The 26,518-nt window shown below is 45.0% G+C and overlaps 1 non-coding gene and 1 pseudogene across 1 annotated transcript; both read left to right on the top strand.

The window, feature by feature from the left end:
* The first annotated feature begins 110 nt into the window (after window positions 1-110).
* LOC100140590 (S-adenosylmethionine decarboxylase proenzyme 1-like) lies at window positions 111-26,166 on the top strand (annotated as a pseudogene).
* TRNAW-CCA (transfer RNA tryptophan (anticodon CCA)) lies at window positions 1,074-1,145 on the top strand. The gene has a single exon. It is a non-coding gene; the product is annotated as a tRNA-Trp (tRNA).
* Window positions 26,167-26,518: the final 352 nt, after the last annotated feature.

The raw sequence follows: 26,518 nt of genomic DNA, 5'->3' as shown, positions 1-26,518 counted from the left end.
TCTTTACCCTTATTAATTTATGTCTTCTGCTGTATTGCGTTAGTTTTCTATTTTTTATTGGTATAGATATTTAATACTGTGATGTTTTTCTCCCTGCGCGCAGCTTAGCCATGTTCCACAGTCCGCAGCATGTGGCGCCTCTCTCTCCTTTCATCTTCCGTGACTCCTGCTTGGCAGACTCGCTGTGTCGTCAGGTGCGTAAATATTCATAGCGTGTCTTCATTATGAGTTATAGCCTTTAGCATTAAAAACTGTTTTTCTTTGTTCCATTTATTGCTTTTTGGAGAGAATTCTACTTTGTCTGGTATCAAGATATGCCTAGTATGAATTTTCTCATGCTTTAACTTTTATCCTTTCTGAACCTCTTTGCTTACTTGTCTTTCTTGTCTAAGAGCAGAGAGTTGGATACTGCTTTGTAAGTCAACTTGATAAAGCTTTGTTTTTTACAGATGGATTTAGCTCTTTCTTTTTTCTTGATACAAATGACATGTTCAATTTCAGTTTTACCATGCCGTGGTCAAATTTCTCTTTTACTTACTCTTTTATCTTGTTTTGGCTTTACTATTCAGGAAGATTTGTGTGTTCTAATAATTACCTCTATGCTAATTAATGCTTTATATAAAATTCCTAGTCCTCTTTTTCTTTAGATACTATCTGTTGGTGTTCTACTTTGAACAATACGGAAATTATAGAAGCCATTTCTCCTCCCTCCCTTTTTCTAAGTTTTGAATTTTAGGCACAAGTTTTATCTTATTGCTAATCTTTTTATTCTTCAATTAACTTATACTTCTTTTACTTGACTGGCCAGCCTCAAGTGATATCTTTTTACTCTCGGGTAACAGACAATCAGCGACTTTTTACTTTACAATTACTTTGTTATCTCCTCATCTATTCTTTGATGAAGACTGTGTTCAAGTACTTTGCTCCTTTTCTTCTAAAACTGAATTTTTGTTTCCTTATTTTTCAGTTTGCAGAGCTCTTAATATAAGTTCATTAAAAAAACTGGGATTTGCAAATATTTAATGTTTTCGTCCTCTGAACAGTGTCTTTTGAAGAGCAGTTCTTAATGGGCTTCCCTGGTGGCTCAGAGGTTAAAGCGTTTGCCTCCAATGTGGGAGACCCAGGTTCGATCCCTGGGTAGGGAAGATCCCCTGGAGAAGGAAATGGTAACTCACTCCAGTATTCTTGCCTGGAGAATCCCATGGACGGAGAAGCCTGGTAGGCTATAGTCCACGGAGTTGCAAAGAGTCGGACATGGCTGAGCGACTTCACCTTCACCTTCGCCTTCTTAATTCTGATGAGGTCAAATTAATCAGTTTTTTCCCTTCCTAGATCATGGTAAGAAATCTTTGTTTAAGCCAGAATCACAAAGATTTTCTCTTATATTTTCTTCTAGAAGTTTTATGAGCCATTTTGAGTGCAAAGAATGGGTCAAAGTTATTTTTTACATCTGGCTATCTAATTGCTTCCATCTTATTTGCTAAGTTAGCTGTCTTTTATCTGTTGTATCGTCTGTGCGCTCGTTCAGTCGCTCAGTTGTGTCTGACTATTTGTGACCCCATGAACTGCAGCACACCAGGCTTTCCTGTCCTTCACCATCTCCCAGAGTTTGATCAAACTCTTGTCTATTGAGTCAGTGATGCCATCCAACCATTTCATCCTCTGTTGTCCCCTTCTCCTCCTGCCTTCAATCTTTCTCAGCATTGGGATCTTTTCCAATGAGTTGGCTCTTCGAATCAGGTGGCCCAAATATTGGAGCTTCAGCTTCAGCATCAGTTCTTCTAATGAATATTTAGGGTGGATTTCCTTTATGATTGATTGGTTTGATCTCCTTGCTGTCCAAGGGACTTTTAAGAACCTTCTCCAGCACCCCAGTTTGAAGGCATCAATTCTTTGTTGTGCAGTCTTTTTTATTGTCCAGCTCTCACATTTGTTTATGACTACTGGAAAAACCATTGGGGAAGGCAATGGCACCCCACTCCAGTACTCTTGCCTGGAAAATCCCATGGATGGAGGAGCCTGGTGGGCTGCAGTCCATGGGATCGCTAAGAGTCGGACACGACTCAGCGACTTCACTTTGACTTTCCACTTTCCTGCATTGGAGAAGGAAATGGCAACCCACTCCAGTGTTCTTGTCTGGAGAATCCCAGGGATGGGGGAGCCTCGTGGGCTGCCGTCTATGGGGTCGCACAGAGTTGGACACGACTGAATCGACTTAGCAGCAGCAGCAGCAGCAACTGGAAAAACCATAGCTTTGACTATAAGGACCTTTATCAGCAAAGTAATGTCTCTGCTTTTAATACACTGTCTAGGTTAGTCTTTGCTTTTCTTTTAAAAGCAAAGACAAGTGTCTTTTAATGTATTTATAGACCTTGGTCAACTTTTGGTCCCCTTTTTTATCTTTGTATCAATATAGCACTGTCTTGACTATTTTAACTACAATGAGATGAATCAGGCCCTTTGTCTTCAAAGTTGTTTTGAATACTATATGTCCTTTTAATTTCCATATGAATTTTACAGTGACCTTGCCAATGTCTTCAAAAAAAGTTAACAAGGGCTTTGACTGGAATGATGTGCTATATCTATAGATCAATTTGGGAACAACTAGTATCTTAATATTGAATCTTCATGTGCCTGTTATATTTCTCCATTTATTTACATCTATAAGTTTCACATCTTTCTCATCTATTTCTAAATATTTCATAACTTTATACTAGTGTAAATGTTTTTGTTTTTTAATTCAAGTTCTGCTTTTCCATTGCTAGTATATAGAACTGTAATTGGTGTTCTATACTGACCTTAAATTCTAAAATCCTAGTTCTAGGAAGTTTGTTTTGTAGATCCATAGTAATTCCTGGGGGTGTATGAGCATATGAATGTTTTCCACGAATCAGGTCAGTTTTATTCTTTATTTGCAATCTGGATGCCTTTTTTTTTTTCCTCTTCCATGACTTACTGCACTGACTGGACGTCCTTGGCACGTTTCCAAAGTTGGGGGAAAGTATTTAGTCTTTCACTAATAAGTATGATGTTGGTTATACCAGTAATAGATTTCACCAACCTTCTGGATTTGAAGTTTTATTTGTGGGAAAGTTTTAAACTACAAGTTCAATTTCTTTATAAATATAGGCTTTTTTTTTCAGGTTATCTGTTTTTTCTCTTGAGTTAATTGTGTTCGTATATATCATCCATTTCATTGAAGTTATCAAATTTATTGGCATAAAATTGCCCATAATATCCCCTATTATTTCTTTAATATCTGTAGACTCTGTAATGATTCCAGCCCTATCATTTATTTCTTTTTTTTAGTAGTCTGTCTACAAGTTTATAAATTTCATTGCTTTTTTCAAAAATTTTTGTTTCATTACATTTTCTTCACCATTTTTATGTTTTCTATTTTATTGTCTTTTGCTATCTTTATTATTTCTTTTCTTTTGCTTACTTTGTGTTTAATTTGTTCTTCTTTTTCTAATTTCTAAAGATGAAGCCTCAGATAATTGATTAGAAACTTTTCTTTTTTTCAAATACAGGCATTTATTGCTATAAATTATATGCTGCTTTAGTGGCATCCAGAAGTTGTGATATATTATGTTTTCATTTTCATTCAGCTTAAAATGTTTTCTAATTTTCCTTTGGTTTTTGTATCTGATTGGTTATTTAGAAAGTAACTTAATTTCTAAATATTTGAGAAATTTCCAGAGATCTTTCTGTTCTTGACTTCTAGTTTAATTCCATTATGGTTAGAGAACATATTTGATGTAATTAAATCTTTTAAAATTTATAAAAATATTTAATCAATTAAATTAATTTAAATTTATTAATTTATTTTTTGGTCCAGAATCTGCTCTTTCATGACGATTATTTCATGTGAACTTGAAAAGAATGTGTGTTCTGCTGTTTTTGGGTGGGCTAGTAATGTCAATTTTAGATTCACATATAAGATTTATCATGTGATACTTGTCTTTCTCCATCTGACTTATTTCACCTTGATTTCTTTTCCCTTTTCAGTAGCTTGATAGTTTTGTCTGGATAACAAAATGATTCTTCTAAATTTTATGCTCCTTTTTCAGTTTTAACTACTGTGTTCAGACTGACCTCTCTTGCTTTCTAAGTTAGTATATGTTGGGCATTCTTTGTTTATTGGTTATCAGTGTTATCAGAAGTCTCATTATCTCATGCAGGTCATGGGTAAGTGGCTTATTCGTGCCTACATCTGATTTAGGACCACTTACTTTGGTAGACGCTGCCTGTGGGCTCTGGTTCTGCTGTCCCAGTTGCTCTGTGTATGAGACGGGGGCTCTTAGGAGGTCAAGCCATGCAGTTGTCGTCACTGCTGTTTTCCCAGGATCCTCCTGGTATATATTGAAATCTTGGATGTGTTTGTTTGCGTTTTTGTTTGCTTGTTTTGGTTTTGGTCTTTGGTTGTCGACAGTTACAGAGTCCTGGGTTCTTCCTCCCTTTTCCCAGTTTGAGCCCCACAGCTGCTGAGCCCCTAATGTTCCTGCTCATCCATCTTCCTTATTCACGTTCATAGAGAATTCCTTATCCCTCGGTGTTACTGATGGTATTATTCATGGTCTTATTTCCTCACTCTTATGTTTGGTCTGTTTAATTTTAAGGAAGTTGGAAGATTAAAAAAAAACCTATTGGCCTCTGTGGTTAGTCATATCAAAAGAAGTTCATGGCTTTAAACAAAATTTTGCCAAAATGTTATTCCATACACATTACTATGTTGTTATGCAACTTCCTCTTTTATACTTAAATTTTTTTGAAACCTACCCATGATAAGACAAACATGCAAATCTGTATATATAAACTTCTTTAAATGCTGTGTGATATTTTTCTGTTGTATTAATACAGCACACTTAATTTACCAGCTTTCTTGTTCATTTGCATTTCAGCTCTTCCAAGTATTTCACTATAACAAAAAAGACTGAAACAAAAATTCTGATATATTTCTCTTTGAAATCATGTCTGAGAGTTGCTATAGAATTTATAAAAGATTATCATCAATCTTTTAAAATTTAATAATATGAAAAAGTTTTATAAATGAAATATGGTATACAAATGTTAGATACTTTAATCATGTTAGATTCTGTCCTTTTCCTATCTTTTCAAAAGCTGTCTTATGTTTTGATATTCACTCTTTTGGATAGGAAAGACCCGTTTTATTTTTTAAAAATTAAAGCTTATTAAAGTAAACATCTCCTTTCCCTTTGCAGCTTCCTTGAATCTGCTGCCTTTTCCCTTCATGGCTCAACAGACCATTAAGAAACACACACAACAGAGAACCTTGTGTGAAAATCCCTGTTAGTAGGTTTCTATGGTGATTACCCTTGTAGTTTGTTCTAAATCAAATAATCTAAAAAGAAAGAGAAGGTGTATACTGCATTCCTTTACAGGGGTTTCCATGTCCTGGAGGTTTAACTGATCCAAGCAATTCCATCCAAGCCACTTAGCCTGAACTGAAATAAAGGTTCTTAGTTGCATAATATTTTATTAACAAACAAGTGAGTCTGATTCTTTGGCCTGGAGGCCTGTGCTTTTCATTTGGGTGGATTAATTTAGGAAACTTGAGCTCAATTCCTTGAATTTCCTGTGTATTCTTTTGTGGAGGAAAGCGGTGATCCTAGTATTCTTAGATATAGTCCAGGCAGCTGGGACTACCCCAAAATAGAGCAGGTAAAATTTCTATTTTTACCCAAGTCAGTGTTTGACAAGTACATTTATTTGTTCGCATGTCTGACAGAACTTTGTGGGGCACCTTCTGGGTGACAGGCTGACGGGAGCTAAGGATGCAATGGTGATAGTGATACTGATTACGGTGGTGTGTGTAGCTGTGTTTTCTTAATGGCTGGAGGGTACTTTCCATTGTACGAAAGCATTGTGTTTAATTTATCGATTTCCCTGTTCACTCACATTTAGATTCTTTCCCAATGTTTATTAATTATTCTAGTGACTTTCATATATTGACTGCTTTCGTCTTCACAATAGCCCTATGAGATTGGCAATTTTGTTATTATCCTGGTTTTACAGATGAGGAGATGAACACAGGGACTTCAAGTGATTTTCTTTGTAGTGCTAGTAAGTTGCAAACCTGGGATCCCACCCTAGGCGGTCTGGCTCCAAAGACCAAGAACCTGCCTCAGAAGTATTCACTGTCCTAAGGATTCACAGGCTAGCAGCTTGACATGTAAATAAATAAATTATAGTAAAAAGTAGTAAGAAGCAATAGAAGAACATTTAAAGTACAGATGTGGCAGAGGAGAGGGGACTGGCTAAGCTTTAGGAAGTTGGAGGAAGTCTATCAAAGGAGATTTACTGTCTTGAAGGATACACAGCCTGAACTGATTCTTCGAGAAGGCCATTTGCACACATTCAGGCACAGTGCGGGGTCCTGAATGACGGGGTGGTCCAGTGGACAAGGCTGCTCCCTGAAGTGAATCCACTGGGGGTCAGAACTTCAGAAGTTCAGGCCCTCTTCTGGGTCTCAGTGGCTTTTGGCAAGTCACTAACTCTCCTGATGTGGTTGTCACTTAACAACTTCACATAGTTGGTTTTAGTCTCAAAGGGAATGATTAATCAGAAGCTCTTTGTAAATGGCTAAGTGCTAGGCAACTGTAAAGGGCTTTGCTGCTGCTGCTGCTAAGTCGCTTCAGTCGTGTCCGACTCTGTGCAACCCCATAGACGGCAGCCCACCAGGCTCCCCTGTCCCTGGGATTCTCCAGGCAAGAACACTGGAGTGGGTTGCCATTTCCTTCTCCAGTTCATGAAAGTGAAAAGTGAAAGTGAAGTCGCTCAGTCATGTCCGACTCCTTGCGACCCCATGGACTGCAGCCCACCAGGCTCCTCCATCCATGGGATTTTCCAGGCAAGAGTACTGGAGTGGGGTGCCATTGTGTTCCTTAGAAGTGGAAGCAGTGACAGATTTTATTTTCTTGGGCTCCAAAATCACTGGGGAGGGTGACTTCAGCCATGAAATTAAAAACCCTTGCTCCCTGAAAGTAAAGCAAGACAAACCTAGACGGCATATTAAAAAGCAGAGACATCACTTTGCTGACAAAGGTCTGTATAGTAAAAGCTATGGTTTTCCAGTATTCATGTACAGATGTGAGAGTTGAACCATAAAGAAGGCTGAGTGGCAAAGAATTGATGATTTCGAACTGTGGTGCTGGAGAAGACTCTTGAGAGTCCCTTGAACTGCAAGAAGATCAAACTAGTCAATTCTAAAGGAAATCAACCCTCAATATTCACTGGAAGGGCTCAAGTGGAAGATGTGGCAGTGATATACACTGAGAAGGCGCAGCAACGACACCTCTTTGAATAATGATGTTCCATCAAGTTAATGGTGACCTTCATGACCCACCATGGCTCCCAAGCTTAGCAGGCCACTGCTGTCTGGGTTGTCTCCGCATGACCACACAGTGGATACTTAGGTCTGGAGACAACACAGTCTGCTTCCTTCTGAAGCTTCTAATGAAAGAATTTTCCCCGCAGATTTTTGTGTGTCCTTCTCTGGCGGCTCTGAAGCTACTGTAGATGTACATACTCCCTCTCAGGAAGCTTCACCATGATGATCGGCTTAAAAAACCTACTGCCTTTAACTCTGGTAGCCCTAGGTTTCATCTGACAAAAGCTTTAAGGCTTGTTACAGCTTTATAACATATCCCAGATCTTGAGGGTCTGAGTTCCTCACTTGCTTTCTAGAAATTTCCACTTAATTGACCCTCTGGTTACTTTAAAGCTACCCACTTAGAATTTCTGTGTCTCTGTCCAAGTTATTTTAGCGTATTGTTCCAAATTATATGTTTTGAAATTGGTTTTACACAGATTGACTAATTCATTTAATGGACATAAATGATTATAAGCCCTCAATTCTTTGCATCTGCCTTAATAGAAGGCATAGTTGAAGGCTAAAGCTACCATTTCAATAGTACATACCAAGGTGCCTCGAGAGGACGAACAGGTATTGACACATACGAGAGCACTCCACGGTAGATCGGTCTCAGTTACACTTTGCTTATATTCTTCTCAGCTTACGGCCCTCCGGCGACCCCCTTCACATTCACAGCCCACACTGCACGTTGCCCTCATCTCCTGCTCTCCTCTCCGTTACTCTGTCTAGCAGACAGGCCCCGCGCCTGTTCCTCCTTCCAGGCCCTTCTCGCACACCTTCGCAACAGTGTTCCTTCGGCCTGACTGCTTTACCTCGGGTGTCCACGGGGTGGCGCACTCACCACCTCGGGTCTTTGTCGAGAAGCCACCTTTTCAAGGCTTTGTCTGTCATCACGATGTAAAAACGCAACAACTTCCCAGAATCAAGGAAGGTGATTCCTTCTGCTGCTCTAGCTTTTCTCCATAATCGTTACCCCATTGGACATACTCTCTAATTGCTTATTGTATGTTCCGCCCCACCAGAATGTCCTTTAGAGGACAAGATTTTTATCTAGCTTGTATCTCTGGCTCCTGAGTGAGTACTTGGTGTGAACGGATGTGGTGTGAACTACCTTTTAGTGAATGGATGGACATTATACCCTCTTGCTCAATTAAGAATTTCATTTGAAGGCATTTTTCCTTTCATAACATCTCTTCAAGTAAAAATAAAAAGCTCTAACAGAATACAACACAAAGATTCCATTTTCTACAGATATATTTTCAAACTGTTTTCTGCTTTTGTTTTTTGAAAAACATGTTTTTCTGCAGTAAAACTAAAACATTGTGAGAAATTTAAAAAGGTACAACCAATTTAAATGACAAATAATCCCGCAAAGTTAACCCCTGAGCATTTTGATGTATTTCCTTCCAGACTTTTACATAAGCACATAGCTGTGCTCGCACACTTTGTAAAAGAATACATACTTTTGTGTATTTGCGTATATGTGTAGTTGAGATTATACTGTTTAGTTTTATCATATACTGTGCCAGGAGCACATGATGTATAAAACATTTATGTTCAGAGGTATCTTAATACTGGCCACCTGCTGCGAAGAGCCGACTCATTAGAAAAGATCCTGATGCTGGGAGAGATTGAAGGCAGGAGGAGAAGGGGACGACAGAGGACGAGCTGTTTGGGTGGCATCACTGACTCAGTGGACGTGAGTTTGAGCAAGCTCCTGGAGATGGTGAAGGACAGGGAAGCCTGGCGTGCTGCAGTCCGTGTGGTCACAGAAGTAGGACGCGACTGACTGACTGAACGACAGCAACATCTTAATATTGTCTCATGCGTGCTGTCGTATCAGTTTGTGTAATTTGTCTGCGACTGTGGACATTAAGAAATATTTTTTCATTTCTATTCGAGTGAAAATTTCATTCCTGTCATCTACTTGGTTTGCTGATTTCTAACACCTCTTTTCTCTCTTCCAGTTGTTCTGGCTTGTTCTGCTCGTCTGGTTTATCTGCAGTCTTCTCCACCGTTTAGCCTTCTGTCCTCGTGATTTCTGAAGGCCATTTTCTCTAAGTGGCTCAGTGTCATGGCGTGTTTGCCTTTAATTCCGTAACTGTATCTACGTCTTGCCTTTTTGTATTTCCTAAATTATTTCCTTTTTACACGATGCATTTTATAGGATCTTTACTGTGGTCATTTGGGCAACCGCAGTATGAGTCATCTGCAGTCGCTTCCTCTCCTCACCCCTCGCAGCTCCATCCTGGCTTTCTGGGAAACCCCTTCTTTTAAAGAAAGTCCTCAGGACACTGGTGACTTTCTCTGGTGACTGGCTGAGTCTCAATGCCCTCTGCAATCTCCTTCTGGCCACCTGTTCCTGAGGAGAGGAATATTCTGAATTCTGGAGTCTTCTACGTGCCCAGCCTCTGCCATGGGGGATGCAAGAGTGTCACCTTCTCACCCACTTCAGTGTGAGGGGCCGAGAGAGTGAAAGCCCGCTGTCCCGGGGAAGCTGCTCTGCGGAGCATTTGTAGCCAGAGTGCTGGCAACCTTTCTCCCTCAACCTCTGTCTCTATACTTTCAAGCTTGCTACTGACTTCTTTTTGAGGCCGGGTGATAATTTTAAGTCCCCTCTGTCCCTGGATCAGATCCAAGGAAGTGCTGACTGAACCTGGGGTTATTCCCACAGACCTCAGTGCCAGAGATCTGAGATCCTTTTGCATGAAACAGATCTTCATTAAAGAAGAGGACTGTTTCTTAACAGTGTGGAGAGGGGGCTTCCCTGGTGGCTCAGTGGCTGATGCAGGAGGCACAGATTGCATCCCTGATCTGGGAAGATCCCACTTGCCTCAGAGCCGCTAAGCCTGTGTGCCACCATTACTGAGCCTGTGTTTTGAGCCCGGGAGCCACAGCTATCGAGCCCTTGCGCCACAACTGCTGAAGGCCACGCGCCCTGAGCTTGTGCTGCACAAGAGAAGCCACTGCAGCAGGAATCCCCGCCACAGCTAGAGGAAAGCCACGTGGCAGTAAAGACCAGCAACAAGAATCCCCACCACAGCTAGAGGAAAGGCACGTGGCAGTAAAGACCAGCAGCAGGAATCCCCGCCACAGCTAGAGGAAAGGCACGTGGCAGTAAAGACCAGCAGCAAGAATCCCCACCACAGCTAGAGGAAAGGCACGTGGCAGTAAAGACCAGCAACAAGAATCCCCTGCCACAGCTAGAGGAAAGGCACGTGGCAGTAAAGACCAGCAGCAGGAATCCCCACCACAGCTAGAGGAAAGGCACGTGGCAGTAAAGACCAGCAGCAGGAATCCCCACCACAGCTAGAGGAAAGGCACGTGGCAGTAAAGACCAGCAGCAGGAATCCCCTACCACAGCTAGAGGAAAGCCACGTGGCAGTAAAGACCAGCAACAAGAATCCCCACCACAGCTAGAGGAAAGCCACGTGGCAGTAAAGACCAGCAGCAAGAATCCCCCACCACAGCTAGAGGAAAGGCACGTGGCAGTAAAGACCAGCAACAAGAATCCCCTGCCACAGCTAGAGGAAAGGCACGTGGCAGTAAAGACCAGCAGCAGGAACTCCCCACCACAGCTAGAGGAAAGGCACGTGGCAGTAAAGACCAGCAGCAAGAATCCCCTGCCACAGCTAGAGGAAAGGCACGTGGCAGTAAAGACCAGCAGCAGGAATCCCCTACCACAGCTAGAGGAAAGGCACGTGGCAGTAAAGACCAGCAGCAAGAATCCCCTACCACAGCTAGAGGAAAGGCACGTGGCAGTAAAGACCAGCAGCAGGAATCCCCTGCCACAGCTAGAGGAAAGGCACGTGGCAGTAAAGACCAGCAGCAGGAATCCCCTGCCACAGCTAGAGGAAAGGCACGTGGCAGTAAAGACCAGCAACAAGAATCCCCACCACAGCTAGAGGAAAGGCACGTGGCAGTAAAGACCAGCAGCAGGAATCCCCTGCCACAGCTAGAGGAAAGGCACGTGGCAGTAAAGACCAGCAGCAAGAATCCCCTGCCACAGCTAGAGGAAAGGCACGTGGCAGTAAAGACCAGCAACAAGAATCCCCACCACAGCTAGAGGAAAGGCACGTGGCAGTAAAGACCAGCAACAAGAATCCCCTGCCACAGCTAGAGGAAAGGCACGTGGCAGTAAAGACCAGCAGCAAGAATCCCCTGCCACAGCTAGAGGAAAGGCACGTGGCAGTAAAGACCAGCAGCAAGAATCCCCACCACAGCTAGAGGAAAGGCACGTGGCAGTAAAGACCAGCAGCAAGAATCCCCTGCCACAGCTAGAGGAAAGGCACGTGGCAGTAAAGACCAGCAACAAGAATCCCCACCACAGCTAGAGGAAAGGCACGTGGCAGTAAAGACCAGCAACAAGAATCCCCACCACAGCTAGAGGAAAGGCACGTGGCAGTAAAGACCAGCAACAAGAATCCCCTGCCACAGCTAGAGGAAAGGCACGTGGCAGTAAAGACCAGCAGCAAGAATCCCCTGCCACAGCTAGAGGAAAGGCACGTGGCAGTAAAGACCAGCAGCAAGAATCCCCGCCACAGCTAGAGGAAAGCCACGTGGCAGTAAAGACCAGCAGCAGGAATCCCCTGCCACAGCTAGAGGAAAGGCACGTGGCAGTAAAGACCAGCAGCAAGAATCCCCTGCCACAGCTAGAGGAAAGCCACGTGGCAGTAAAGACCAGCAGCAAGAATCCCCTGCCACAGCTAGAGGAAAGGCACGTGGCAGTAAAGACCAGCAGCAAGAATCCCCTGCCACAGCTAGAGGAAAGCCACGTGGCAGTAAAGACCAGCAGCAGGAATCCCCTGCCACAGCTAGAGGAAAGGCACGTGGCAGTAAAGACCAGCAGCAGGAATCCCCTGCCACAGCTAGAGGAAAGGCACGTGGCAGTAAAGACCAGCAGCAGGAATCCCCTGCCACAGCTAGAGGAAAGGCACGTGGCAGTAAAGACCAGCAGCAGGAATCCCCTGCCACAGCTAGAGGAAAGGCACGTGGCAGTAAAGACCAGCAGCAGGAATCCCCACCACAGCTAGAGGAAAGGCACGTGGCAGTAAAGACCAGCAGCAGGAATCCCCTACCACAGCTAGAGGAAAGCCACGTGGCAGTAAAGACCAGCAACAAGAATCCCCACCACAGCTAGAGGAAAGCCACGTGGCAGTAAAGACCAGCAGCAAGAATCCCCCACCACAGCTAGAGGAAAGGCACGTGGCAGTAAAGACCAGCAACAAGAATCCCCTGCCACAGCTAGAGGAAAGGCACGTGGCAGTAAAGACCAGCAGCAGGAACTCCCCACCACAGCTAGAGGAAAGGCACGTGGCAGTAAAGACCAGCAACAGGAATCCCCTACCACAGCTAGAGGAAAGGCACGTGGCAGTAAAGACCAGCAGCAGGAATCCCCTACCACAGCTAGAGGAAAGGCACGTGGCAGTAAAGACCAGCAGCAAGAATCCCCTACCACAGCTAGAGGAAAGGCACGTGGCAGTAAAGACCAGCAACAAGAATCCCCGCCACAGCTAGAGGAAAGGCACGTGGCAGTAAAGACCAGCAGCAAGAATCCCCGCCACAGCTAGAGGAAAGGCACGTGGCAGTAAAGACCAGCAACAAGAATCCCCACCACAGCTAGAGGAAAGGCACGTGGCAGTAAAGACCAGCAACAAGAATCCCCTGCCACAGCTAGAGGAAAGGCACGTGGCAGTAAAGACCAGCAACAAGAATCCCCTGCCACAGCTAGAGGAAAGGCACGTGGCAGTAAAGACCAGCAGCAAGAATCCCCTGCCACAGCTAGAGGAAAGGCACGTGGCAGTAAAGACCAGCAACAAGAATCCCCTGCCACAGCTAGAGGAAAGCCACGTGGCAGTAAAGACCAGCAGCAAGAATCCCCACCACAGCTAGAGGAAAGGCACGTGGCAGTAAAGACCAGCAACAAGAATCCCCTGCCACAGCTAGAGGAAAGGCACGTGGCAGTAAAGACCAGCAGCAAGAATCCCCCACCACAGCTAGAGGAAAGGCACGTGGCAGTAAAGACCAGCAGCAAGAATCCCCTGCCACAGCTAGAGGAAAGCCACGTGGCAGTAAAGACCAGCAGCAAGAATCCCCTACCACAGCTAGAGGAAAGCCACGTGGCAGTAAAGACCAGCAACAAGAATCCCCTGCCACAGCTAGAGGAAAGCCACGTGGCAGTAAAGACCAGCAACAAGAATCCCCTACCACAGCTAGAGGAAAGGCACGTGGCAGTAAAGACCAGCAGCAAGAATCCCCTGCCACAGCTAGAGGAAAGGCACGTGGCAGTAAAGACCAGCAGCAGAATCCCCCTGCCACAGCTAGAGGAAAGGCACGTGGCAGTAAAGACCAGCAGCAAGAATCCCCTGCCACAGCTAGAGGAAAGGCACGTGGCAGTAAAGACCAGCAGCAAGAATCCCCTGCCACAGCTAGAGGAAAGGCACGTGGCAGTAAAGACCAGCAGCAGGAATCCCCTGCCACAGCTAGAGGAAAGGCACGTGGCAGTAAAGACCAGCAGCAGGAATCCCCTGCCACAGCTAGAGGAAAGGCACGTGGCAGTAAAGACCAGCAGCAAGAATCCCCTGCCACAGCTAGAGGAAAGCCACGTGGCAGTAAAGACCAGCAGCAAGAATCCCCCACCACAGCTAGAGGAAAGGCACGTGGCAGTAAAGACCAGCAGCAAGAATCCCCTGCCACAGCTAGAGGAAAGGCACGTGGCAGTAAAGACCAGCAGCAAGAATCCCCTGCCACAGCTAGAGGAAAGGCACGTGGCAGTAAAGACCAGCAGCAAGAATCCCCTGCCACAGCTAGAGGAAAGGCACGTGGCAGTAAAGACCAGCAGCAAGAATCCCCGCCACAGCTAGAGGAAAGGCACGTGGCAGTAAAGACCAGCAGCAAGAATCCCCTGCCACAGCTAGAGGAAAGGCACGTGGCAGTAAAGACCAGCAGCAAGAATCCCCACCACAGCTAGAGGAAAGGCACGTGGCAGTAAAGACCAGCAGCAGGAATCCCCTGCCACAGCTAGAGGAAAGGCACGTGGCAGTAAAGACCAGCAGCAAGAATCCCCACCACAGCTAGAGGAAAGGCACGTGGCAGTAAAGACCAGCAGCAAGAATCCCCCACCACAGCTAGAGGAAAGACACGTGGCAGTAAAGACCAGCAACAAGAACTCCCCTACCACAGCTAGAGGAAAGCCACGTGGCAGTAAAGACCAGCAACAAGAATCCCCTGCCACAGCTAGAGGAAAGCCACGTGGCAGTAAAGACCAGCAGCAAGAATCCCCACCACAGCTAGAGGAAAGGCACGTGGCAGTAAAGACCAGCAACAAGAATCCCCACCACAGCTAGAGGAAAGGCACGTGGCAGTAAAGACCAGCAGCAAGAATCCCCACCACAGCTAGAGGAAAGGCACGTGGCAGTAAAGACCAGCAACAAGAATCCCCTGCCACAGCTAGAGGAAAGGCACGTGGCAGTAAAGACCAGCAACAAGAATCCCCTGCCACAGCTAGAGGAAAGGCACGTGGCAGTAAAGACCAGCAGCAAGAATCCCCCACCACAGCTAGAGGAAAGGCACGTGGCAGTAAAGACCAGCAACAAGAATCCCCTGCCACAGCTAGAGGAAAGGCACGTGGCAGTAAAGACCAGCATAGCCGAAAATAAACAAGTAGACAAATCAATTAAATTTAATGAGAAGTGTGACACGGCTGTCGATGGGATGCTGTTTCTCGCATCTCAAGGGGTAACAGAAGATGAGCGTGCCTGTGGGGTGGCCACAGTTGTAGCTCCTGCATCGCACGAGTGCCCTTCCCATCAGCTCCTCTCTCTGCCCTCTCCAGGCCAGGAGGTGTGGCTGCTCTTGGGTGAACATTTTCTCTTCTCTCTGAGCCGACAGCTTGGATCTCTGATGCCTCCACTGCTCAACCTCATGGCCTTCTGGGCTGTCCATGCGACTCTTCCCGTGCTGCCAGTTCACGTGATAGGCACCTCCCTCTATGTGCCCGGGAAAGCCTGCTGTACAATGATCCTCAGAAATTTGCTCGATAGATTCCTCTTTCCCAGAAAAGTTGATCTGAAAGACTTCCCGTCATCTGGACACACGGAGCCCAGTGGGGCTGGGGCCTCCCAGGTCCCACAGATCCAATGGGACAGAGCCAATGCCTAATTCTGCTTCTCGTGTTCACATCACAGAGCATATTCTACTTGTCTGATTAGATAAACTCTCCAAGATAAAGCGTCCGATATCTTGGCAAGAGACATGAATTTTGGAAAACACTTTTCCTCGAATTTAAAGTTTTAAGCCTTCTTTTCTCTCCAGCTTTGTGGAAGGAAATACCTTTGGCAAAGGTCGGGTGGGCTGGCACCTGTGTCTGCTCAGCCTCGGGGAGAACTGGCTCATGCAGTAAGAACCAGCTTCTTCCAGATCTGATTAGAAGTCGCACTGATTATATGATCTACAGTCAAACGTAACACCCTCTGGCCAGCGTGCATTCTAACTACTTGGCTGTTTGGTCCCCTTGCAATCCTACTTTAATTGTGAATCTCTATGCCGTGAGCTGGGTGGTTACCTGAGAAGATCTATCTTGTGTGGACTGGCAGGGTCTTCCTGGAGCCCGTGGGTCACCCCTCTAGGTGCTGTAGGGGGTTGAGGTTGATTTCAAAGACTTGCTACAGTTTCTAAGTGAAATTTATTGCCATAACATCACTCTCGTTAATTTGACCTCTGATGTGCTTTCTTGAGTGGGAGGGAAGGGTCAGACTGCTTCAGTGTGTGCCAGGAAAACTGCCTTTATCCTTGGGCACCCTCAGAGAGCACTGCACACATGCCAGGGCTCTAAACACGCAAATCCTGTCTGTCTTCCATTTTGTAAATAGCAAATCCACATGAGGTTGTGTGATGAAGAAGCAAAGTGCCTCTTCCATGTTGTTAAATAGCCCTGAAGTGCATTTACAACTTGAAGCGTGAGAGATTCAGCAGCTGGGGGCCGAGGCCAAATGGTCTTCCCGGTGGCAGGATTAGGTGTCATTGCAAATCTCACACCTCTGACAGTCCCACCCATGTGGGATGAGGGCTACACAGGTAGCTATTTAATTTCTAGTCTGTATATAGTATGGCCGTAATACGAAACCTTCAGTTCAGTTCACTTCAGTTCAGTCGCTCAGTCGTGTCTGACTCTTCGTGACCCCATGAATCGCACCACGCCAGGCCTCCCTGTCCATCACCAACTCCCGGAGTTCACTCAGACTCACGTCCATCGAGTCAGTGATGCCATTCAGCCATCTCATCCTCTGTCGTCCCCTTCTCCTCCTGCCCCCAATCCCTCCCAGCATCAGAGTCTTTTCCAATGAGTCAACTCTTCGCATGAGGTGGCCAAAGTACTGGAGTTTCAGCTTCAGCATCAGTCCTTCCAAAGAAATCCCAGGGCAGATCTCCTTCAGAATGGACTGATTGGAAGAGTCTTCTCCAACACCACAGTTCAAAAGCATCAGTTCTTCAGCGCTCAGCCTTCTTCACAGTCCAACTCTCACGTCCATACATGACCACAAGAAAAACCATAGCCTTGACTAGATGGACCTTTATTGGCAAAGTAATGTCTCTGCTTTTGAATATGCTGTCTAGGTTGGTCATAACTTTCCTTCCAAGGAGTAAGCGTCTTTTAATTTCATGGCTGCAGTCATCATCTGCAGTGATTTTGGAGCCCCAAAACATAAAGTCTGACACTGTTTCCACTGTTTCCCCATCTATTTCCCATGAAGTGATGGGACCAGATGCCATGATCTTAGTTTTCTGAATGTTGAGCTTGAAGCCAACTTTTTCACTCTCCTCTTTCACCTTCATCAAGAGGCTCTTTAGTTCCTCTTCACTTTCTGCCATAAGGATGGTGTCATCTGCATATCTGAGGTGATTGATATTTCTCCCAGCAATCTAGATTCCAGCTTGTGTTTCTTCCAGTCCAGCGTTTCTCATGATGTGCTCTGCATATAATTTAAATAAGCAGGGTGATAATATACAGCCTTGATGTACTCCTATTTCTATTTGGAACCAGTCTGTTATTCCATGTCCAGTTCTAACTGTTGCTTCCTGACCTGCATACAGATTTCTCAAGAGGCAGGTCAGGTGGTCTGGTATTCCCATCTCTTTCAGAATTTTCCACAGTTTACTGTGATCCACACAGTCAAAGGCTTTGGCATAGTCAATAAAGCAGAAATAGATGTTTTTCTGGAACTCTCTTGCTTTTTCGATGATCCAGCGGATGTTGGCAATTTGATCTCTGGTTCCTCTGCCTTTTCTAAAACCAGCTTGAACATCAGGAAGTTCATGGTTCACATATTGCTGAAGCCTGGCTTGGAGAATTTTGAGCATTACTTTACTAGCATGTGAGATGAGTGCAATTGTGTGGTCGTTTGAGCATTCTTTGGCATTGCCTTTCTTTGGGATTGGAATGAAAACTGACCTTTTCCAGTCCTGTGGCCACTGCTGAGTTTTCCAAATTTGCTGGCATATTGAGTGCAGAACTTTCGCAGCATCATCTTTCAGGATTTGAAACCTTACTGAGCCTATTTAAAAGCATGCTTTTGGAGCTATTTTAAGACATGAGAAGATGTTTATGGTGATACTAAGTTTTAAAAAATGGTAGTATTAAAACTTCTTATTTTGTATGATATCAGTTTTGTTATTTGTATATATGTCCCTGCTAAAATGCTATAGGTGATATCTTTGAGTGAATCCATTATAGGTACTTTCTAATATTTTTCATATGCGTACAATGTGTATGAATTATTTTTACAATAAGAAAAGACATGCTATTGAAATAGCATAAGATTTTAAAAATCTTTATTTTTTAAAATAAAAAATAGACATAGAATGATATAATGAACCCCCATTCATGGACCATCATTCAGCTTCAAAAATTACCAATGATTGGCTACTTTTGTTTCATTGATACTCTTATCTACTCAACTTGCCCACTTTATTATTTTTTAATTAATAGACTTCTAATTTTTTTAGAGTTGTTTTAGGTTCATAAAAAGTTAAGCAGAGAATTATGTAGAGTTCCCACATCTCCTTCCTACCCAGTGTCTCCCATTATTAACATCTTGCGTTAGTGTGGTTGGTACATTTGTTACAATTGATGAAACAGTATTGAGAAGTTACTAACTGAAGTCTATAGCTTGTATTAGGGTTCAGTCTGTTTTGTACAGTTCTATGAGCATAACTTCTTATTCTACAATTTATAGAGTCAGTTATTCCCAAGACCATGAACATCTGGGCCAAATCTATTTGAAGTTTCTAAACTGCCTTCTAATTATTTAGTCCAGGAACCAGTGAAGTGATGAAAAAGTCTTTGGAACCAACTGAAAATTATAAAGTTGAGAAAACAGAAGACCCTACTAAAAATCACTGAGTGGAGTGGGGTTGTGCTCAGGCGTGTCTGACTCTTTTCGATCCCATGGAAACTGTAGTCCACCAGGCTCTTCCATCTGTGGAATTTGGTGCATAAAAGCAACCTTAGTGCAAGTCATCTTCGCCCAGTGTGGGCGGAGCTGTGGGCTGGGGAAGAGCCTGAGTCCTGCCCTGGTCAGTTTGGCCTGGAGGGCACAGGACTGGCTCTTCAGGGAGCAGTAGCTTATTGAAGCACTGTTGAGGAGGCAGGAGTGGGAAGGAGCCCATAAAACTTTCCACTAGCCTAACTAAAGTTAGACCCTACAAGAGAAGTAAAAAAATACAAAAGTAATGCTTGTGGCAGCCTAATAAATAGAGGATTTCTCAGTGGTGGAATGCGGGTGGGGCGTGTGCCCGGCCATAACCTCGCGGCTGCCCTCAGCTCTTCCCAGACACCTACCAGGTGCTAGTTAGTCACATCCTCCCGTGCTGGGGTCCAGGTAAGGGGTTGCGGAGCAGAGATCATTTCCCCCAGGACCTGTGCAACAAGTCAAGAGTTTAATGCCTCATCCTCCCACCAAGCATTAATAGACTTTGGGATCAATAAGTGTTGACTCAGACCCAAAATCTGTCATGCCAGTTGGTGTAGAGACCACTTCGACTGCTTGATATTCAGCAATATCACCGACTGGCTTTTATTCAGACCCAGGCATGCCAGCACTGGGCTGGGCTGCAGATCTAGTGGGAACAAAACAGACCGAGTCTGTGCCTCATGGCGCTGGTCTCTCACTGTGGACACTGGGGCTCATAAGGGCACTGAGGTCTGCTCCACCTTTATTTTTTCTCCTGGGACCCAGCCTGCCTGCACTCCACCCGATGTGTAACCAGAGTGGGGCAAATCCTTTCATAGACATGCGTAGTCTGCGTTTCCTGACAGTACAGCAGGCCTGAAACCAAAGGCTAAGTGTCCGATTCACCGAATATTCTGCTTATCGTGATGGTGCGGTCCAGCCCATCCTGAGCGGGTGCAGTTACAGAAAGGGCGTGCTGACTGCTCTTTCCAAAACCAGTCACTTCTCACCCAGAGGTGCATACCTGCATACTTCTCCAGGAGAAGCATCAAACTCTCAACTCAGGACCACCTTGACTTCTCAAGATACTTTTCAAGTTAATCTGACAAAACCTACGTATAAAAGCAACTAGTAACTCTGAAAGAGAAAAATAGAAGGGACTAGGTATGCATGATTTAAACATATATTTATGTTTCTGCAGAAAATGGTACCTGGTAAGAGTTCTAGATACAGCCTTACCTCCTTTTCCATAAAGAAACAAAAAAACTGGATACTGTAGAGAATATTTCTGTAAGGTATTACACTTGGTACTTCCAACAGCATGAGGGTTGGCAGTGTAACTGGCCCTATTTTACAGAGTGGGACATCGAGCCCCTTGGGACGTACGTGACTGACATATATTACCAGTCAGCAAGGGGCAAGATGGGCTTCCCTGGTGGCTCAGTGGTAAAGAATCCACCTGCAATGAGACTCAGGAGACACAGGTTCGATTCCTGGGTCGGGTAAATCCCCTGGAGGAGAAAGTGGTAACCCATTCCAGTATTCTTGCCGGGGGATACCACCAAACATACGTGCAAGGGGCAAGATGGGTGTTTTCCCAGCCTCCCTTCCATCCCAGATTAGTTGTTCAAACACTGACAGTCACGAATACAACAGTAGAAAATGTTCCTCTTCCAACTAGTCAAGTCACCTTAGATATTGATATGAATTATTAACTATACGGTTTACTTAGCAATACAAATAAAATTAAAAAAATACACCTTAAAATTAAGAATAAAAAACCAATACATTAAAATGTTACTATACTGAACAAAACTTAGGTAACTGGGAGAGCATTTTGGAAATCACTAGAGAAATTGTGCCCACTATTTGAAAATAAGACAGAACTTTGGGACAAAATTACACTCAGTAAATTTTCTTACTCAAATGGCATGTACATTTCTCTTTCACCAACTCTGCTTTATCATAAATTATGTGAGAACCTATTTTAATGTGTTTTGCTTTAGTTGAGAAGGGAGTGACAGCGATCTTTCGATCCTGTTTGCCTCCTCGGTGGAAAACTGTCGTTAGGAGCAGTTCCAGAGGCAGATGTGCAGGCCTACAGCCTTTCAGAGACGCCGCGGAGGACCTGGAGAGCTGCTGGCAGGCACCTTCATTGAGGCAGCTCTGTCGCATCAGGGCACCTTCCCTTTGCAGTTCATGACTCGGCACCAGATCTCTTTGAAAACTTGCTCTGATTTCCGGAAGAAGCTTTCTATGCTGCAGTATCTCCATTGAGCCACTGACATGGGCCAGAAAATTGCTTTTTAAGTGGTCAGGTGAGGCTGGCAGGTACTTTCAGATCACCAGTGCAGTACAAGGAGCCTAGAAGGATCATGCTGCTGCTGCTGCTGCTAAGTCGCTTCAGTCGTGTCCGACTCTGTGCTGCTGGCAAATTTGGTGTTCTTTCTAGATGCCCCTGGAGAAGGAAATGGCAACTCCCTCCAGTACTCTTGCTTAGAAAATTCCATGGATGGAGGACCCTGGTAGGCTACAGTCCATGGGGTCGCAAAGAGTCAGACACAACTGAACGACTTCACTCTATCTCTCTTCACTCTAGATGCCCGAGACCTAGGGATGGGGTCATGGTCAGGGATGCTGATTGGAAACCATTTCTTCCTGACTGTGGACATTTCAATCTTTCTGCACTCCACATTTCTACTACATTGGTCTATTTTTTGAGCATTGCCTATTTTACTTCCATGCAAATGTTTTCCTACAGTCCACCGTCTCACTGCTGAGAAATAGCTCTAATCCCACCTCCCCCAGGAGCTTTTCCAGATCTTGTCAGTCACCAACCCCTCCCCATAGTTTTGTTCACATCCTGGTGGGCCTTGTGTCTTGGGCTTGCTTTCTCACTGGACTGTGAGCTCTTAGAAGGAAGGCCTCGTTCTTATCCGTCTCTGACTCCCTCCTCCCCATCCCCAGCCTCTACTTTTGGCTCAGTGTGTGGACCTTGAAGGGGCTTCATTGTGCTTGAACAGAAGTAAAGGACATTTGAGATTTTCTCCATCATGTGCTTGATGTTTTCTCTGTCCCATAAACAAGTGGAAATTGGCTTGGGACCTCTGCAGTGGTCCGTGGCCCTTATAAAATCCAAAGGGGAGAGAACCTTGGTTAAAAGAAGAAATGGAGAAAGATCAACTTCTAATTTTCTTTGCCTAAGGTCAGATTATTACTTCTCTGAATTGCTCCAACTTGCTGAAATGGAAACTTCCTTTAATTTGGAATAGATAAGAGTAATTTTGGACAGATAAGATAAGAGCTCTGGGAAGCTATCATTGCTCACTGGTTTGACAGAGATACTGCTACAAAATGATTATGCAAGGCTTTTTTCTGTCTATTTTGAACTATTTTTAAAAAATCTAGGTTATTGATTTAAAAACAGTGGATCAAGATTTCCCTCTGGCACTACTGGGACCCGGAGTGTGCCCAGGGGCCTCTGGTGCTCCAGACAGCCTAGCATTCAGTGGACACAGTGACTCACCGTCTCTTTGGATTCATCTGTTATTACTTGATTACTTGATGGAAATATTGGAGAGAATGAAGTTGTAAACTAGGATGAGGACTTGTAAAGGAGTCACAGACTTACTCAGCCCCCAGGATCCTTCTGTAACGCGTCAAGAGGACTGCGTGTTTCACAGCAGCACGTCATGCTCCTGAGACAGGCCTTGTCATTGCTCTGACTGGGGAGGCATCGCGGCATATCCTATAGTTCCCATGAAAGGCCAAACACAGCCTGTCATGGACAGCCTATGTGCTAGGGACTGTTGAGTTTGGGGATGCAGACACAGAGGAGCTTAGGACACAGGGAGCAAAACGAAGGCATAGGGAGATTCCTGCGCCGTTTCCTTCTGCTTCAGGGCACAGCACAGCCCCCAGAGTGTGCCACCACAGCCTGTCCTTCACCCAGGGGAAGGACGTGCAACCTCTGCTGTCTGCCTGATTTTCCCTCCTCACACCACTTACTCTCCATCATTCCCTTATCCCTCTCGACACATGCAGCACTGTGCCCCGACCCCCTCCTTTATTTTGGAGGTGCTCATTTGGGGAATAAAAAGGAGAGGGAATGACTATGGATGAGACATGGGGTAGAAAGTCTCAGAAAATGAAGCTATCTTTGAGGTCATAAAGGAGGGCTACTCCGCACAGGTAAGGACTCCCGACCAGCTGACTGCAGCGCCACGGTCAGACAGGAGCAGGGACTGCGCTGCTTTCCACTGCTGTGCAGGGGCGAGTTTGAACAAGGTATAGCAAGGTCACGTTCAGCTGTATAAGGTTGGTATTTGAAAGGGGATTGTGTTTAGGAATAGGACTCTTTATGCTCTGGTGGTGAGGGAGGCTGAACTGGGAATGAGGTCCAGTGCAAAATCTTTGTGTGACCTTAGATGTGTTATTGAACTCAAGTCTGTGCCCAACACCCAGCGAGACCAAATAATACCAAAATGTCAGAGTTTGGAGCAGAGAAAATTTTACTGCAGGGCCACGCAAGGAAATGGGTGGCTCATGCAGCAAAGCCCTTTTATAAGAAGGCGAGGAAGAGATGTGGTTAGCTGTTGCAAACTTCTTGGTGTCAGACCCTCTGTTTTTTGAGGTCAGGTCATGATATTCCTGTAAACCTCACCAAAACAAATATTATTCTCAGTTCTGGTAAGAAAGGCCAAGTCCCAAGGCTTGGCTTTCACCCTCTGAGGTCCAGGCCTTGACTAAGGGAGGGAGGTGCCCGTGCAGAACAGTTAGCCTGCCTGAGAGGATTGGTCCACCACCCAGTCTGGGTCCTCCCACCAGTGCTAAGTCCGGCCGAAGAGTCAGATCTTAGATGGGGTGCCTGCAGGGCTAGCAGAGAAGGCAACGGCACCCCACTCCAGTACTCTCGCCTGGAAAATCCCATGGATGGAGGAGCCTGGTAGGCTGCAGTCCATGGGGTCGCGAAGAGTCAGACACGACTGAGCGACTTCACTTTCACTTTTCACTTCCATGCATTGGAGAAGGAAATGGCAACCCACTCCAGTGTTCTTGCCTGGAGAATCCCAGGGACGGGAGAGCCTGGTGGGCTGCGGTCTATGGGGTCGCACAGAGTCGGACACGACTGAAGCGACTTAGCAGCAGCAGCAGGGCAAGATCCCACAGACCCTACCCAGCTGTCATAACTGAGGGAGCCAGGCACCCAGGACCCAGCGGCCCTTAGGTTTTTCATTTCAACTGGAGATAATCACTTGTACCAATAGAAGCACATGTTGTAGCAAATACCAATCAAGTGAATTCCTAGCTCACAACAATTGCCCTTTTTGGAGAATGGCCCCGGCCACAGAGGGGGACCTGAAGGAATGAGGTGCAGTGTCCTGGCAACTTAACCCTGACCTCTGGTCACCTCCTAGGGGTAGCCTGCTGACCTAAGCTGGACCAATTTTTGAAACTTGAACAGAGAGACTGACACTGTTTGAAGCTGTTATTTTAATGGCAGTATCCATATAGTCCAGTTGCTGAGACCTTCATGGATGGCAACCCATGGAGACTGCCTTGCCGTTAGGTCACAGAAGTGGGGATGGTGGGGGGATGCTCCCTGCTGCATCGAGTCCTGGGCCTGGCCAGTGGGCGGATGTGGCAGAGACACAGCCAGCTCTGTGTTCAGCTCTGCAGGACACAGCCCTTGGCCTGACCCAGCCCCCAGGGCATCTGGCGGCCCCACGGCCCCAGGGCCTGAAGGGCCCTGGGAGAAATTGCAACCCACCTCTCACCACACCCTCTGCTGGGGGAACCACTGCGAGCCTGACTACTGGCAGAGCAGAACCCCTAGCTGCTGTGCTAAGTGTCTCGCGATAAGTGTCTGGCACTCAGGGTCATCACTTAGGGCTGCACCCGCCCCACCCCCATCACACGCAGGTCACTTGCTAGCTGCCAGCTCTCCCCCTCAGATGGCAATCAGGGGACGCTGAGACACGGAACTGTGTCTGCCTCTGTTTCCAACAAACTCGTGATCTTTCGTCTCTCTCTGCCCTCAAAAGAAAAAAAAGAAAGTCCAGGTAAATATTATTAATTCTTTCCTTAAAAAAGAGTCAATATAAAATTAAAGCAATAAAAGGAGACTGAATTTTGGTAACACAGTTGAAGTAATTGGTGGCACTCACAGCAAGGAGAGAAAGGATTTAGTTGATTTTCTGTGGCTTTTGGTTGTTTGCTAGTCTTATGGTGATGGAAGTTGCACATTTTTTTTTAAAGGATCCAAGAAGCTGCTGGACTTTTGGTTCTCCCAGCAGCAACCTGTCACAAACCAAGGATCTGATGAATCTTCAAATCACACCATGATTCCAGTGGGATATATTTTTGAAAGATGTTTTGTAGTTAGTCATGAGTGTGGCAAAAACTGAAACTTATATATTCAGTAAGAACGGCATGTTTGTCTCCAAGAGACAAAGATGTGTGGTACCACCTTCTGCTGAAAGCATTGGTTTCCCTGTTGAACCTTGCACAGAATTATAGTGATTTTGACTCAGTTCAAATTTCTTTTATTCTCCAAAGAATTTAATGAAGCCATCTCATCAAAGGAACCCACCCTGGAATTTACAGGAAGAAATAGTTTCTTAATGTAATTTTCCCAAATGCAGCAGTGTATTGTATAGGACAGATGAATTCTGAGAGTTCATACTGGTATACTCTGGATTTCCCAGAGACTTGGGTAATCAGTCAGCTGGATCAAATCCAGGAAATACTGATGAGTGAGCTTGATGCAGAAGTTAGGGACCAATTTCATGCAAAAGATGGTGCAAAGATGTCATGCATGAAAGCGGAGTTTGTGCTAGGTTCTGTCACTGGTATCACACTGTTCAGTCCTTGTGGGGATTCAGTGAGTGGCATGAAGTCATAGGGAACTTATTGGACTGTTCACGCCATTCCCATAACCAGAATTTTCTCATAGTAGCTTTGACACAAACTTTAGCTAGAACTCTTATAATGACCTGTTTAGGAAAGTTGTGAGTGTTTAAGCCAGGAACATTTTTGACCACCTTGTTTGTAAATCAGAGTTTTAAATGTCCCACACTGCTTTCCTTGCCCCAGAAGATTGAAGTTTAAATGCCTTGATTGACAGAGGGGTTCTATATTTAGTGATTACAATTTTATTTTTACCAATTTGGCTCAGAAATGATAGTAACAGAAGAACTGACTTAGAAAAATGAAGAAAAAATACAAAACACATATAGAAGGAAATGATGGCTCCTGTCTATATATTGATACTGAGGTCCATGCTTTCCACAACCACCACCTCAAGATGCAGAAAGCCCTAGATGTGATGACAGTCTAATCATTTTGGGTTGTATGTATCATTATACTGGGAGTTAGATATCTAGCATGAATGTCCTCTTGTGTGTTTAGATATCCTATACCACTCTTGCTGTGAAACTGAAGTGCTTGTAGAAACAGCACTTTATGAAGCTTTATAACAGATATGAAAACAGTTCAGTTTGGCTTATGCACAGTGTAATATTTCTCCAGGAGTCATCCAAATCCCCATAGACCAAGCTTTGCCCACATTACGTGTTGGCCTCAACCTAACCATCTGGGACTGGTCTATTCAATTGCTGTCAGAATTTTACATTCTGCTTACTGCTACTTTCTGGAATATATTCTTTACTAA

Source organism: Bos taurus, chromosome 28 (assembly GCF_002263795.3).
Source record: "Bos taurus isolate L1 Dominette 01449 registration number 42190680 breed Hereford chromosome 28, ARS-UCD2.0, whole genome shotgun sequence".
In the NCBI taxonomy this organism is placed as follows: Eukaryota; Metazoa; Chordata; class Mammalia; order Artiodactyla; family Bovidae; genus Bos; species Bos taurus.
This window is presented reverse-complemented; position numbering and strand designations above follow the sequence as displayed.